The sequence below is a fragment of the Puntigrus tetrazona genome, chromosome 6, assembly GCF_018831695.1.
Source record: "Puntigrus tetrazona isolate hp1 chromosome 6, ASM1883169v1, whole genome shotgun sequence".
In the NCBI taxonomy this organism is placed as follows: domain Eukaryota; kingdom Metazoa; phylum Chordata; class Actinopteri; order Cypriniformes; family Cyprinidae; genus Puntigrus; species Puntigrus tetrazona.
The window spans coordinates 21,182,153-21,197,504 of NC_056704.1; positions in this window are offsets into that span (position 1 = coordinate 21,182,153).

The window sequence follows — 15,352 nt, forward strand, 5'->3', positions numbered from 1 at the left end:
GCACATATTGTATGTTTACCATTAACAGTGCGCCTAGCGACAAGTGATGAACATATATTACTTTCACATAAAGTTGGAAATGATAGTGGAATGCAACGCATCATGCACGCTACTTCAACATTATGAAATACGCTTTCTTTAAAAAGACAGTATCTCATGAAGCAGTAACGTATTTTGCTCAGAAGGTGGCAGTATTCAATAAGTCAGCTAATTTAAACTAAAACCATGACAACATATATTTGCAATATTCATAACATGAACTTGTACACCGAAGCATGTACAAATTTAGTCGTATTTCACAGTTAGACTATTTCTGTATCACCAAAACAGCGGAGATGACAGCTTCATACTGTGTATGACATCATTCTTCCTGTTATCAGTGTCTCCCAGCTCCATCTGTTACTCACACCCATGAGGAGAAGAATACAGGACTTCGCAGGCCCATATTTACAAGCACCAAACTTAACAGTACTTTTCATTGTGCATGGCATGGGTAAACTTAATTGCGTGTCCGTTTTCATGACTCAAAACCTGCATTTTACTTAGGTTTTTCTATTATATTTATTGATAATCCACATTATGCCAGAAAGTATAGCCTTGAAGAGTCCACTAAAAACATTAAAGTCTGTATAATTTTTGCTAGGTTGCATCTCATAAAGTTCAAAATCTGTGTTGCATTTCTTGACATTTCATGTCTTCATGTGGAAAAAAACTATAGAACTCTATGAAAGAGTTTTGGTAATATCTTCTTTTATGTTCCTTGTCATGAGAATTACATGATGACAGAATGAAAAATTTTGCGTTGACTATCCATTGAAGCGAACCCAACAGTTATTGCTTCAGTCAGCAAGAATAAATTCATCTTCTACAAGGTTATGTTTTATAAAAAGCACTAGCATCTATTTTAAGAATGCACAGTGAAAATATGATGGACAAGCGCTTTTTTTATCTATTTGATCACCAACATTCTTTAGAATTTTTTTTATGTTCCATGTCATGAGAATGACAATGATAAAAGAATACATTTTTTTAGACTATACAGTGAAGAGAATTTAAAAGGTATTGCTTCAGTCAGCGATGAGAAATTAGTCTTCTACATATGTTTATGGTAATTTTATAATGTTTTTGTTAATGTTAATGTACAATATGCAACCGAAATTTGATGGACACGTTCAAAGGCTAGCAAACACAAAGCTAGTCGACGGTGCTGTTCTCTTTTGTTTGCGTCGCAGTACTGTCATGTTTGTTTGTTGTACTATCTATTGCAGCGCTTTTTTGTGTTGTCATGTATAATTGATGTACAGAAGGCTACGTAATTCTCAGGTGGCTGCAGATAGCAGATGGGAAGAGGTCACTCTGCTGGCTGATATTTTCATTCTGCAGCACCAGTGACCCTCTATCATTCACTATGCGTAGACTCCCCTCGCATGCCTCTCGTCTCTCCAATCCTCATGGCAATCGTATGCTCCATTATTTTATAAAGGGCTTATATTTGGCTACTGTGTGTAGGGTATCAAGCCATTGGACATTTTCCATCAGCGATCACTTATTCACCTGAGGCCTGAGAGGAAAGCAACGAGAGGATGATGGACTGGAACGACAACCGTACAGATACGATAGCAAAGAGCTGGCAGGTGACTTTCAGAGCATACTAAGAGAGACTGCGATTTATGAATACTCAGCAATAAGGAATATCATTTGCATGACTAGAGGGTATCTGGCATCAGTACAGGGGACAAGCTTAACTCTCTGAGGTGGCTGAACTCTTACTTTCAGTAAGTGACTAAGATGAATCACTTTACTGCGTGCAATTAGATCTTCTCACTTTTTCATTAAAGCCAATATGGGGAATAATGGTAAATGGAGAAGATGGAAACAGAATTAGCAGGCTCGAATACTTTATCATATTCCATTGCACATTCATCGCTGAGGTTTTTCCCCCGATTGCACCATCGCTCTTGTTATTCCATTAGAGCAAAAACAAAGAGAAATCACTCTTTCTCATAAACGTATTTGGCTCGAGACTGGCCATCTTATTGCCTTTGTGCTTTAAATATCCTGAAGCTTCTGGCTGTGATCTACATTGATATATTATGCAGAATATGCACGAAGCAAAGATCTTTCATGCTTTGTATTTGGGGTTCCGATCGTGGAATACGTTCACTTGAATGTCAGTTCATAAAATGATACTCACAATTGTTATGCACCCACTGTAGTTTATGTTTAGAGATTTTACAAACAACGGGATAAAACAAAATGATACTCCTATATCCTTGCCATTTCATTAAACCCAAAAAAATGCAACTGAACTCGATGGCCAGTGATCATCATGCATTTTTAACATTTTAAATATCATTCGATTAGAACTTACTTTGTGTTCCATGGAAGGCGAAAAAGCTCAAATTTAAGAAATCCCTGCAAAAAAACCAAACAAATACATCGTTTTAGACAACACCACTACTTTTTTTTAATCCTCATGACTCAAAAATTTGAGGTTCACCTTTTTTTTCCCTGACGCATTACACGTGAACTCACTGCCATGAAATGAAACCCTCAAACCCACAAACCATGTCATCATGCTGTTCCCTGTCAGTTAACTGCTTTTACAGGGCCTCACAAACAAAAGGGATTTCACAGACTTCCTGTCTCTCTTCATTACCTTAAAAGGCTGATTATTATTGTGACTATGCCTTTGCCATTTATTCCAGTTTCTCAGAAAGCCCACCTACAGTGACTCTCCTCGAGTCCCTGAAAAGACCTCAGGTTTTCAGCCTCTGAAACATGGGGAGTGACAGCTTAGTGTTTTCATAATAATCGCCTCAATAGAAGAATCCATGTGTCTTGTAATGAAAGAGACAGATGGACAGAGACAAAAGAGAAATATGTGGATAATTTGGAAACGGGAAAAGCTGAAGGAAGAAGGAACAAAAACAAACTCTTGGCGATCTAATTTAAATTTTAGTTCAGTCGGAAAAACCTCATAGTATTGCTAAAGATCAGCCTTTCTGGAGGGAATATAATGAATACATTGGGCCGCAGCAGCATGCAGGTAAAGCGGAGTGTTCTCCATGGGGCAGCTTCCAGTGTTCTGCTGCTAGGCAACTGCCTGGGCACTATGTGACTCTTCACATGACAACATTTCTTATGAAGCAATTAGGACAATTCAGAATGTTCAGCTGTTTCCTAAGTGCCTGTTGCTTTTTACTTAGAAATCAACTGTTGCGGACAAAAGGAATTCCAATTAGCTAATTTTTCTTATTTGGATTTACAAAATGGCTATTTTGTAGATCCGAATAAATAGTTAAAGCATTGCGGGCACTGGCTTGTGATCTCTGCTACAGTAGTGAACAGGTAAATAAATAAATATATGTAATAATCCATAACACATAATTAATAAACAATAAACAAACATAAATGTTTGTTTGTAAACCAAATATTTTTTTACTTTATTTTCAATTTAGTACTGTACAGTTTTCAAAGTACTGTACTGTATAATTTTGTACTGTCATTAATTTGGATTGTTTATTATGATCTTTATGATTATTATGATGATAATTAATAATAATAATATCATCATCATCATCATCATTATCATAATAATCACAAATTATGTGAGTTAACCTCAATTACAGAAAGTTCTGTTGTAACAACCTACCCTACTGGGGGAGTTGTAACACAGACTGGGGATAGATGTAACAGAGTGATGTAATTTGATGAAATAAAGACTTGCACTTCAAATTCATGCAAAAAAATCTTTTATTCCTTTTAGGACATTAAATTTAGCACAAAATCAATTGCTGTGTGTTTGTGTGCTGTATTCAGTCACTAGCCGTGTTGCCGTCTACCAATTTTTATGCAAATTTTGGAACATCACATAAAAAATGCTGGATGAAAATGTTCAAATGCACATACATTTTAAACATATGCAAAAAATGTGCTCAGTTGAGGTGTTTTTCATCTAATAAGAAGATATGCACATAAACTATGATGGAAACACATTTGACATAAATCCCTTAATGTCAAACAAAAACCTCACATGACTTTGTCTCAACAGAGAATGTGATTGGATAACTGAACTCATTGGAATCACCATAAGGAGTTGGTTGTAACATTTTTAATGAACTATTACAACTATCAGCCATAAAACAGCTAACCGTTTTAGCGTGTGGGTTTACAGTTAGCCTGAATGCTAAGTATCCAATTAAACTAGAGAAACAGCTGCTTTAGGTTAAGTGAAATAATTGTACCTACAGCACAAGGATTGTTAGGCAAAAAAATAATCAGGATGAATGCATGATCATGGCATGGTCCTTCAGTAATCCTTTTCATTTAATTTGGTGCCCCAAAAACATTTCTTATTATTATACAATCTTGAAAATAGCAGTGTTGCTTAAAATGTTTGTGGAAAATGTGATCCATGTTTTCAATGGCTGGAATGTTCAAAAAGAACAATATGTAATATCTTTGTAACATAAATCTCCTCACTGTCAGTTTTTTGTTAGTTTAATTCATCTTTGCTCAATGAACGTATTAATGTCCTGTTTAAAAAATAAGCTATAATAATTCAGAACTGTATTGCGCTTAATTTTTTATCTATTTGTTTTTGCCATGTCTCAAATCAAGCTGAATAAGCTCTTTGCTCTTTTTATGACTTGTCGAGTTCAGGAAACCTGCACAGACAATCGCTTAATGTACTTTCCTTTTAAGCAACGCAAAGGTATTTCAGTTATCTGCAGTATTTTTACTGTAATTGCAGGAAATGTGGTTTTACCATGCGTGTTTTTGAATGCGAAATGACATTTCACAATCATGACAGCAGCGTATTATTTCTTCTGAGTATCCACCACATCCTGTTTTCTGTTCACTTTGGTTAAAAAGAACACTTGTTATCTTCTAAAAATGGACAATTCCATTACTCTGCAGAACTGAGTGACAGAAAAAGAGATACATGAGATTACCGCGCCTTTGTGCGCAGGAAGAGCGTTACCCGTTTATGGACCTTCAGAAGCAAAGTGCTGAAGCAGCAAGCGTTAAATTATTAAATTTGATTTATTTGTTTAATTCGTTCAAGGATAGCTGGTAGTCAGCCAGTTTGGAGGTAAACAAAGAAAGAAAAGTTGATGCTGAAATACTATTTATTCTCAGAATGGCAGTGATGTAAACAAATGCTTGATTCCAGCCTTAGGATGAAAATAAAAGTGAGTCAGTTAACCTCGGTATCTATAGAAAATCTGCCCACATACACTCTCAGTGTCTGAAACCCTCACATTCACCCCTCTATTCAGTCTCCTAATGATTAAATAGGATCTAAATCATGTCTAAGCAAACATAAACTGAAATAACTCTTGCGATAATGATATTTAAGAGCATCCCCTTCGCTTTCAAAGTATCCCCAGAGCGCACAAATAATGTAAATTACGTTAGTGTGAACATATTGTGACAGCATGCATTAGGATATATGTTGATTTACTCTCACTTGATACTGCAGCATCAAGTGATAGTAAATGAACATATATACTAATGCTATAAAACAAATCAACTTCGCCAAGTCTAATTTACTGATGCATTATTTAACACGACTTTCTTTTGAATGTTTTCTTGATTTTTGTAACTTGATTAGCATAGGGGGAAAAACATGTTTTGCACTGAGCCCCTGAGAGAACACGATGTAAAGAACAGCAAGTATTTTATTCGCTCTAACATGTGGACCGTGTATGGGTCATTTTAAGTTTTTAAGGATGCTACCTGCAGTCAGATGTAATAATTCAACATCATCTTCTCCAGAGGGGTCCAATGCTGTGGCAGCATAATTACTGTTATCAGGGCCCCCTGTCTGGGTCGAGAGAGAAACAAACCCAGGGGTGCACAATCAGCCAGAAAACAGAGATTCATCTGCAACACACACACATTTGTTTCTCTCTAGGGCGCATATCTAGGAAATCATTGGTTAAACATTCACCGCCTGCCTGTTTTTCTTCGTTTCGCTTCTTCTTGTGAACATCTCAAGGATTCCAGAGCTTTATCCCCCTCCATCTTTGAATAACTCTGTGGGATTAACTGTGATAAAACTACAAAGAACTCGAAACATTTTTCCCTTTTTCTTTCACAAGACTGATGGCTTAATCCAAAGCAAGCGAATCGTAAAGATTTTTCCGTCAACGTAACACGGTTAGGAAAGCCCCAAATAGCTGTGTTTTTTTAGCGGTTATGCATTAAAACATTTTTTCTGGATCATACTTACCAGACCACTTTATTAGACTGAGGCTCAAGCACAACAGAATGGATTCCCACATGAGCAAGTTTCAATTTGTTTGTTTATTTTAACCATTTTTTACTTTTGGAAATTGTATTCTATAGCAGACTTATCAAAATGATTTTTTTTTTTTTTTATGCAGACTGCAGGACAGCAAAGTAATATTTTCCTCACCGTTGTGTATTTACTCAGCTGTGGTTCCTCAATTAATGTAATGCCATCAAATGAGAACAACAGAACGCAGCTGCAAAATTACACAGCCTGCCTTATTTCATCATCTATCATCCTGTTATAAACTGTCTAATTGGCAAAACCAACATGTGTGTAATATAACAATTTAGCACAAGAATCAATGTTTAATTTGCACAAACACATCATGTGACTAAAGTATTTATGCATCCATTGATTATATATATTTTTTCATAGATTTAACTCACTTTTTATAATCATTTTGTCACGTGCTTTTAAGTTTTATATAATATTTTAAAAATGAAATAGTTTCGATTTTACATGCATAATGGGTTATATCACCCTAAAATGAAAATTCTGTCATTATTTACTCACCCTCAAATCTTTCCATATAACTTTGAGCTGTTTGAGCACACAAGATAATATATTCACACTGCGCTAATGAAAGTAAACAGACACGGGTGCTGCCAAAGCTCCAAACAAAAATCATAAAAAAAATGTAAAGTCATATGATAAATTTGAGAGAGGAACAAACTGTAATTTCAGTCGTAATCCACTGAAATATCACATTTAATTTGTTGTTGAGCATATGAAACATTACCATGCACACAGAAAAACCAATACGGTTCTGCTCTTCGAAGAAATAAAGTGATTTTTGGGCGAACTATCCTTTTTAAGGTGCCCCTATTATAGGTTATGAATGGTTCATAATTTGGTTTGATATGCATGCAAGGTCAAAACACGTTCATTTTATTATAATATGCATTTATTTTTACCTTATTTGTTCAACGAGTCGATGCAAGTGTTTCCTGTGAAACATGCGCTGCAACACAGATATGAGCAGAATTCAATTCCTGTCTCTAAAACACAGATTAACACACCTAATTAGCTAATATTTTCAACCTCAGTCACACAAAGAAACCAGAAATGTTCAAAAAGAGAAGAAGCAAAGCTCTAAGAGAGCCCTTTAATTCTTCCTTTAAACCATCACCATTTCTGGAGGAATTAGGTCAACGGAAGTGTGATGGAGTGGGGCTGCCTTTGATGCTGTCCTTTAACCCATAAATACTGCATTGAGGGTGGGAGCAGATATAGTTACTCGCGGTGGAGAGAGACGACTGGAAGCGAGAGGTGACGATTGATGGCTTTTCTCTGTAACATGGCACTTTTATTGTCCAGGGACACCTGATAAGGGCTAGAGGTTCCCTTCATCCCATAATCAAGTTGTTCCGCAGATACCACAGGAACATCATTGTCTCATTTGAGCGGGAAGTGAGAATCTGCCACGGTCAAATCACCGGCGCTCCTACGGGCTGCATCCATTCATCAGAGCCGTCTTCAAATGTCAATGCAAGAAGCATCTGTTCCAGCTAAGCAATGCTCATCATGTGCAGATCTGGAAATATTTTGCTTAAATGTGGCTTGTGACAAGATCAAATTCAGCATGAATGCATCAAATAAACATGGTTCAAAAAGTCTCAAATGCTTATTTTCTCCCATTTGAAATGTAAAAATGGATTTGAGCTGTATCGGGGTAGAGTACAGACAAATGCCTGATTAATCTCAGAGTACTGGCTGGGAAACTAAAAACACACCGCAAGCCAATTGGAACTGTTAATTAGGTCCTAAGAGAAATCTCCTCTGGTGCAAAATCACAGCGTACAATTCATACATTTAACAGATAATTAACAATGCTGGAATATTTTTTTTTACTGAAGACATCTGTGAGATTTTGTTTCTCACATTTATTTTTAGCTCATATCACTTCATCCTCACAGCTACAAACATTCAAAGGAATTCACCGGAATTAAATGTTAAAATATAAATTGAAAAATTTAAAATATTCTAGGATGATGGGTTGTATTTATATAAATATGAAATATTATACAACATTTCAATGGCTGCAATTTTTCATTTTTTGGAAAAAAAAGGATTTATCAGAATTGTTTAATACATTTTTTCTATATTAACTTTTCATTATAAATGTTTTAATGTCATTTTACTGAAAGTATAAAACAAAAACAACTGAACCCAATGCTTATGCTTATGTTTAGAAATTATTCATAATTAAATTAAAAAAATACTAAACACACTTTTTAGAAATGTGAAATATTACATAAATATACTGTAAAATGCAGCATAATATTAATGATATATGACATGTGCAAAGGTTTTCATTTTTATTTCTAAAATTATAAAATAGAGCTATACAGGCACTCACGACTGTGAGTGTAACTCTCAACTGAAGGGCATTGTTTGGTACAAAGCACAGATGGACTGTCATGAGACAGAAAGACAGAGAGAGAGAGAAGGACAGGTGCACTCTGCAGGAAGTCATGGAGGTCCACAGTATGAGTGTGAAGTCCCACTGCAACAGAATAAACATCACTCTGTAAAGATGAAACTCTCACAGTCAGTGTCCGCTGTTGAGTAATACCAAACCCACCCTTTCATCCTCACCCTTTCATTGTAGCAGAGGTTATGTTGACACATGGGTCAGAGAAGTGTCTCGCTCCGTCTCTCTGTTGCTGACTCCATTCTCAGTCTGTTTTTCCAAAAAGATCGACCCTTATACAACACTGATGCTCAAAATAAAACTCAAAACACAAAAAAGCCACATAAATTTACATCAAAGGATAGACAGCTTCTGAAAGAGGCAAAAAAAATTCGACTTACTTTCATGCCCTAAAATTAACTTAAATCAAGATATTTTTAGATATAAATGTAAACAAGTTAACGTCTATTAATATTCACAAGTGCCTAAGCAGACAGGAAAACAAGTGACGCAGCTTTTAATGAACATGATATATTACCGTCTTGGAAAATGAAGTCGTTTCTTAAAGATTCACATTTTGCTATTTCATGCTAATTGAGAGTGCACCTTCTAAATTTTATCATGAACGATATTTCATGATAAGACATGCTTACATCGGTTTAATAGGCCACAAAATGAAAGCACTTACTATTTATCTTTATGGCACTTAATGCTAATAGCCCATTTAAAGTGTTTACAATGCAGGAGCCGCAGTACCTGTGCATTTAAAAGGGAATTGAAAGTGCACAATTTTTCCCCACTCAGAAGCCCTCAAAAAAAGATTAATTGAGGTCTAAAAATGGCTGCTGCCGTGTGACCGTGTGGCTGATTGGCTTGGTAAACAAGCCTTTTTTTTTCAAGTAGGACAGTTTCATCATTTGGAAAGAAAGAGATAGATTCTATTTAAAAAGCGTTGCTTGAGATAATTTAAACAAATACTGTAAGCTGTCTGAAACAAAGACAAAACATTCTTGCAATGATCATTATGCTTCAGCTTCACAATGCCACAACATTTTTACCCAAATGACCAGTTTGGGTCCGAAGTGGATTAAGGGCTGCTTTCAAGAGTATTTTTATTTTCGTAAGCCAAATTGAAGATATCAGGCAACGCACAGAGGCTTGGCTTCCCACACACTGTGAGGGGAGATTACATTTTGATTAATTTCTCACAGCTAGAGGTGGCGGCAGTGGGTTAGTTTGATGACCAGTGTTAGTCTTACTGTGATCCATGGCACGAGGGAGATCACTAAAGCTCCAATCTGACCTGTCAGAGTCAGCCTGTGGGTCTTCTTTCTTGAACAGTATCTTTAATAACCAACTATATGTTAACGATTGCTTTATCAGAATAAAAACATGTATTTAGTAATGTGATTTCAGCTGTCTGCCTGCTTGAGAAATGTAACATTTTTTTATTCTATCTGCATTCTTAGGTGATAATTGGGTGTTGATTACCCACTTTTATGGAACTCACAGAGTGTGGAAGCACTGAGGGATAAGGTGGTACAAGAATAGTCTGCAACACCTTCAGAAAGTCCAGCATTTCGCATGTAGACTGAAAAAAACAACATATGCATTTTTCTGGAAGTTGCATTTAACATCAGGTTCAAAACGCAGAATAGGCGAGATTCTTCTACATCTGACAGTATGCACATAAAACATTGCTGTCCATGTCAGATTCCTCTTCGGATGCACGCAGGAAGGATTACGGCAGATGCTATCATGGTTAATTTGCCATCAGTATTCAGTCGCTTCACACTGAAGACTTTTTTTTAACACCTCTGAGAGGCTACAAGGTGTTTTTTGCAGCTCTTTGCCTGCAGGGAGTTGACCTTGTCAGTGATATTTCTGTCTGAGTGCCTGGAGGCATCTCACAGACGCCACTGCCAGTTTTGGCAGGTAGAGAAATGGCGGGTTGCCGCAGAAACAGGACCGCCGGGAGGGGACATACAGCAGATTCCTCTAGACTGAATTTCAGCATGTCTGCAGAATGAAAATTGACTGTAAGGATCGACTGCAGCTATACATGTTCATCTGGTAATCTGATTAAAATATGCTTCAGAGTATTCAATTAAATATATTCAGTTATTACCTGGAATAGCTCATTCAAAATTTATATTTTCTAAAGTTTACCGTCAGGGCATCTAAGATGTAGATGTTTGAGAGTAGGAAGAAATTTGGAGAAATGTAGCAATATATCACAAATGGAGTCTCTGTAATGTAGGGTGACAATAAGAGCCATTTTTTCCCAGGATGTGTCCTGGACAGGATTTCTATATTGCATAAAATATCATGGGTGCCGTCAGAATGAGATTCCAAACAGCTGATAAAATCCAAAGGCAATCCATGTGACTCCAATGCATCAATTAATATCTAGCGAAGTGAAAAAGAATACATTTTCAGAAGATTATTATTACTTTAATTTAAATTAACCCTCAATACAAAACAGATCTTTAATGAGATTAAATTAAATTGTTGTGTTTAAAGCTAAAGTAGTTCTCTAATGGTCCTTCTGCAAAAAAAAAAAAATTGAATTTTATTATTTTTTTATGTAATATTTTATTTTATTTTATATATACATTATTTTTAGAAAACCTTTTTGTTTCACATGTTCTAAAGATAAAAGACCAAGACCAAAAAGAAAAGAAATAAAGAAGACCAAGACACACACCTATTATCTCAAAACCATAAGATCAAGAACTCTGCTAGAAGAATCCATGTCAATCAGCAACATCTTCAGAAACTTTTCCTACACAACCCTTTCAAATGTTGACACCACCCATTGCACGATGGACACTCTTTTAACATTTGCAAAATAAGATTACATCCTTCCACCTTATAAATGAGCTCCATTCTAATGTAAAACAGTGGAAATAATCTACGGTCAACAGGTCAAGAACACTTGCTGGCAGCTCCACCTCAAAGCAAATAGATATCTTCATTTATGAGCCAATTTACTTAAGAGATCCCACCAGACAGCAGGCTGGGTACAATAAATGGAGCTGTCCTAATGGAAAAATCTTGTTGGAGGAGCATGAAAGGTCATTTAATTTATTCCGGCTCCAGTGAACCATCTCTTATGCTCCTTAACCAACAGCTGCGACTGCGATGACCTATCTCCAAAGCCATTAGCATGATGCAAGTGCAGATACAGCGAATTTTATATGCACACTTTATTCATAATGCCCTGCTCATGATATCATCATCAAAATGAGATGTTATATGATATTATAAAGGTATACATCGATTATTATCAACACAGAGGAGATAGTAAACTGAAGAATTTGTACCAAACCAAAAGTGGTAACCTGAAAAGTGCCATCAGCTGATATTCGGGATTCAGCTGAAATAGCGCTCCTCTCGTGTCTCTTCAAATTGGCCTTTTAAAAACAAAATCAATGCATCTGCGTCAGATCAATAAGGGATTCCCTGGGGTGATTTCACAGCCTCAGCTGTATCACAAACAGCTTCCCTTTTTGTCAACGCTGAGGAGCAGCAGCCAGGATGACCTGTCAATTACAGCTTTTCTGTCTCAATCTGATGATAGTCCACCTTAAAACAGTTTATAGACAGAAATCGCTATTGCTCAAATAACTAACATTTTTAAGTAAGAAGACTTAAGCAGTATGTTCGTGTAAAACCACCTGGTCTGCATAAACGTACCTAAGTGCACATTTTAGCGAGACACATAACACGTGCAACAAGTACATATCACAGAGGTTTCCAAAATAAAACACTAGAAGAAGTGAAACTCTGACACCTTTTATTTCTTTTCACACAAATTTGCAGAGTTTTGATTAATAAAGCACAGTTACTTCAAGAATATCATGTTATGACTTTAAACAATATTAATGTGCTGGGAGATTTGAACGTTAGCATCGCACGTATTGAGCTTCATGCCTGTGGGTTTTTATAGACGGTAGGTTTGTTCGGCAGCTCACGGAGTACAGAGATGTAATTGAGAGGCGAGGAGCTCCGCTTCCAATCTTGTTTGTCGAAACAAGTAAAAGAAAGCCGATATAGCACGGTTGCATCAACAAATGCCTTTTTTTATCGGTTTTGTATTTGTTAACACTATCGGGTATGTTTAGGTTTGGATTTGGTGTAGGGCATATTTCCAACATAACAGAGCATTAGCTTTTGGGACAGTCCCCCAATATTTGAATTCTGAACCGGTACAATACGTACCTGAAGAAAGTTAATAAATACACAGCAATATGTACCTGTATCACCATAATAAAAATGTGCCAGGGTTCACTTATTGATGTGTTTTATCGCCACTCAGTGGACATTTCTTTTTGAAACTGTGGCGAAACGTGCAGTAAGGTACATAAAAAGCTGTTGCACAAACGTTCACAGAGGTACATATTTTTATGAGACCAGGTCGGTGTAAAATGTACTCCAATAATCTTCTAAAAATATATATATTTTTACAGTGTACTTTAGAGGCCTTTTACTGCTGCAAAGTTCCTAAATGCGGAACAAGCCTTCTGAATGCAAACTGAAAAATATCTGCCAGTGAATTCTCTTTAATACAAGTCTACAGTACATACAATACAATACGTCATATATCAGTTTTGTATTATTTTTTATCACACTTTAGCCAATATCACTAATGGTTCTGTTTTTGTCGCATTCCATCCTGTCAGTATGAGAGCACTTGGCATAAAGTCAGGGGTAGCTGACAGAACGCAATTAAATACATGAACAGCCCAAGGAGGAACCTCCTCCAGTTTAATTCTTTGGCAAATCCTTAGCTCTATGTGTGGGTGATTCTTAATTATTCCTCAGAGTCCTTTTCACCTGGCTCAACGTATTGAATCTCTAGCAATCTTTCAGTTTTGGCCCATGAAAGTGGTATAGGTTAAGTCCCTGAAGAGACAAAAGAGCTTCATTAGAAAGACATAATTTCCTGGTAATTGCTGATAAAAGTTTCTTTGGTCGTATAGAATTTATGTGAAACTGTAAGAGTTGCATAGTCTCTTCTATGCATGACAGTTGAAATATTTGACCGATTGATTTCATGTTTTTCCTTAATTATTAATAAATGAGACCAGCCATCCGGGACGATGACCAACTATACATTATTTGGCTAATTGCATAACTACTTGCTAATAAATATGAGAACTTTTAATATTTATGAGCAGCAATTATTTTACCAATTTCCCTGTATTATCTTAAAGGTTTCACTATGAAAAAAGGTCCATTACAGCACATGCAAAACAACTGTCTTTGAAAAAAGATGAGCACTGCAATAAAATTACAGTAGGCTAATATAAATCCGGAGGTCAGATGAGATTAATTTCACTATAGTCGATAACTGAGACATGGTGCCAGTCGCATTGCATGAAACAACAGTGAGCAAGTGATACAAGAGACCTTAAAAGTACAGCTGTTTTTAGTTACATGGAAGAAGGTTTGCTATAGGCAAATTTAGATGATGAATATTAGAAAATATTATCACTGGATGGCACAAGTATTTTCAACCAAGTGTTTTGTATTGAGGGTTAATTTGTGCTTGAATATGATACAATATAAGGATCCTTGACATCAAAGATGAGAGTCTTATTTCACTGATATAAGATATTTCTAGAAAATGCCTTCTCAGTCAGAGAATTAAGATAAAAGATGATATTTCCCATCCAAATAATTGCATTAATTAGTAGATAAAATTGATTGCATCGAATTGCACCAGATATTGATTTCTTTTGCCCTGACATTCATTTTCTACATAAAAACATTCACTTTCTAAGAAATATTCAGTGTTATTTTAATGCCAGTCATTTTCACATTTTTCAGATCAAAAATGTCTATATTGTGACTTCTGTACACATTTTAGCTATGAACTATTTACTAGCCATCTTGACTTGAGATGCAAGTAGCATAAGACAAACCAATAAGAGGATTCTCTGACAAAGACCAATATTAAAATGAATGGGTGAAGTCATAATTTTCCACTGGAGGGGTACTGCATGTCAAAGAGGCAATCAAACTGCAGACATGAGTGATTGTTCAGGGGCTCAATACACCCCTTTAATGTTGTTTTGGGGAATTTCTTTGGATTTATGACTCTCCTTAGGTAATTCATATAGCGATGCCTGTGAATGTTTGATACTAGCAAGAGACCTAACATTTGGGTTATTAAAACCAAGCTGAACACTCTGGGCTGCTTGTGCCAATGGAGACTGGTTAATTATCCACATTACCCCTAATCACAACCTTCGTTGGTTTCGGTTCATTTATGCTTTTCTTCTGTGATTTTCTGACTCTATACTACAACATGTGGCCAGAAACATTTTACATAAAATACCAATATATATATTTTTTCATTAACATAAATGATTACACACAAATAAAACCCTGTAATAAAATAAGCATCCCATAATTTTTTCTCGCAAAAACTTGGTGGCAGTAACTGTAATCATATTTTTGTGATTGCATTCCTTGACATCGCTCTATTGCTATTAAGGATTTGTATAGGAGATTTTTAACATTTCCAAAATTCACTCATTTACTTAAAAGAAGGAGGGATTGGGGAAAACAGAATAGGAATGAGGGATAGAATAGGAAATTAGAATAATGACACAACTTGAAAATCA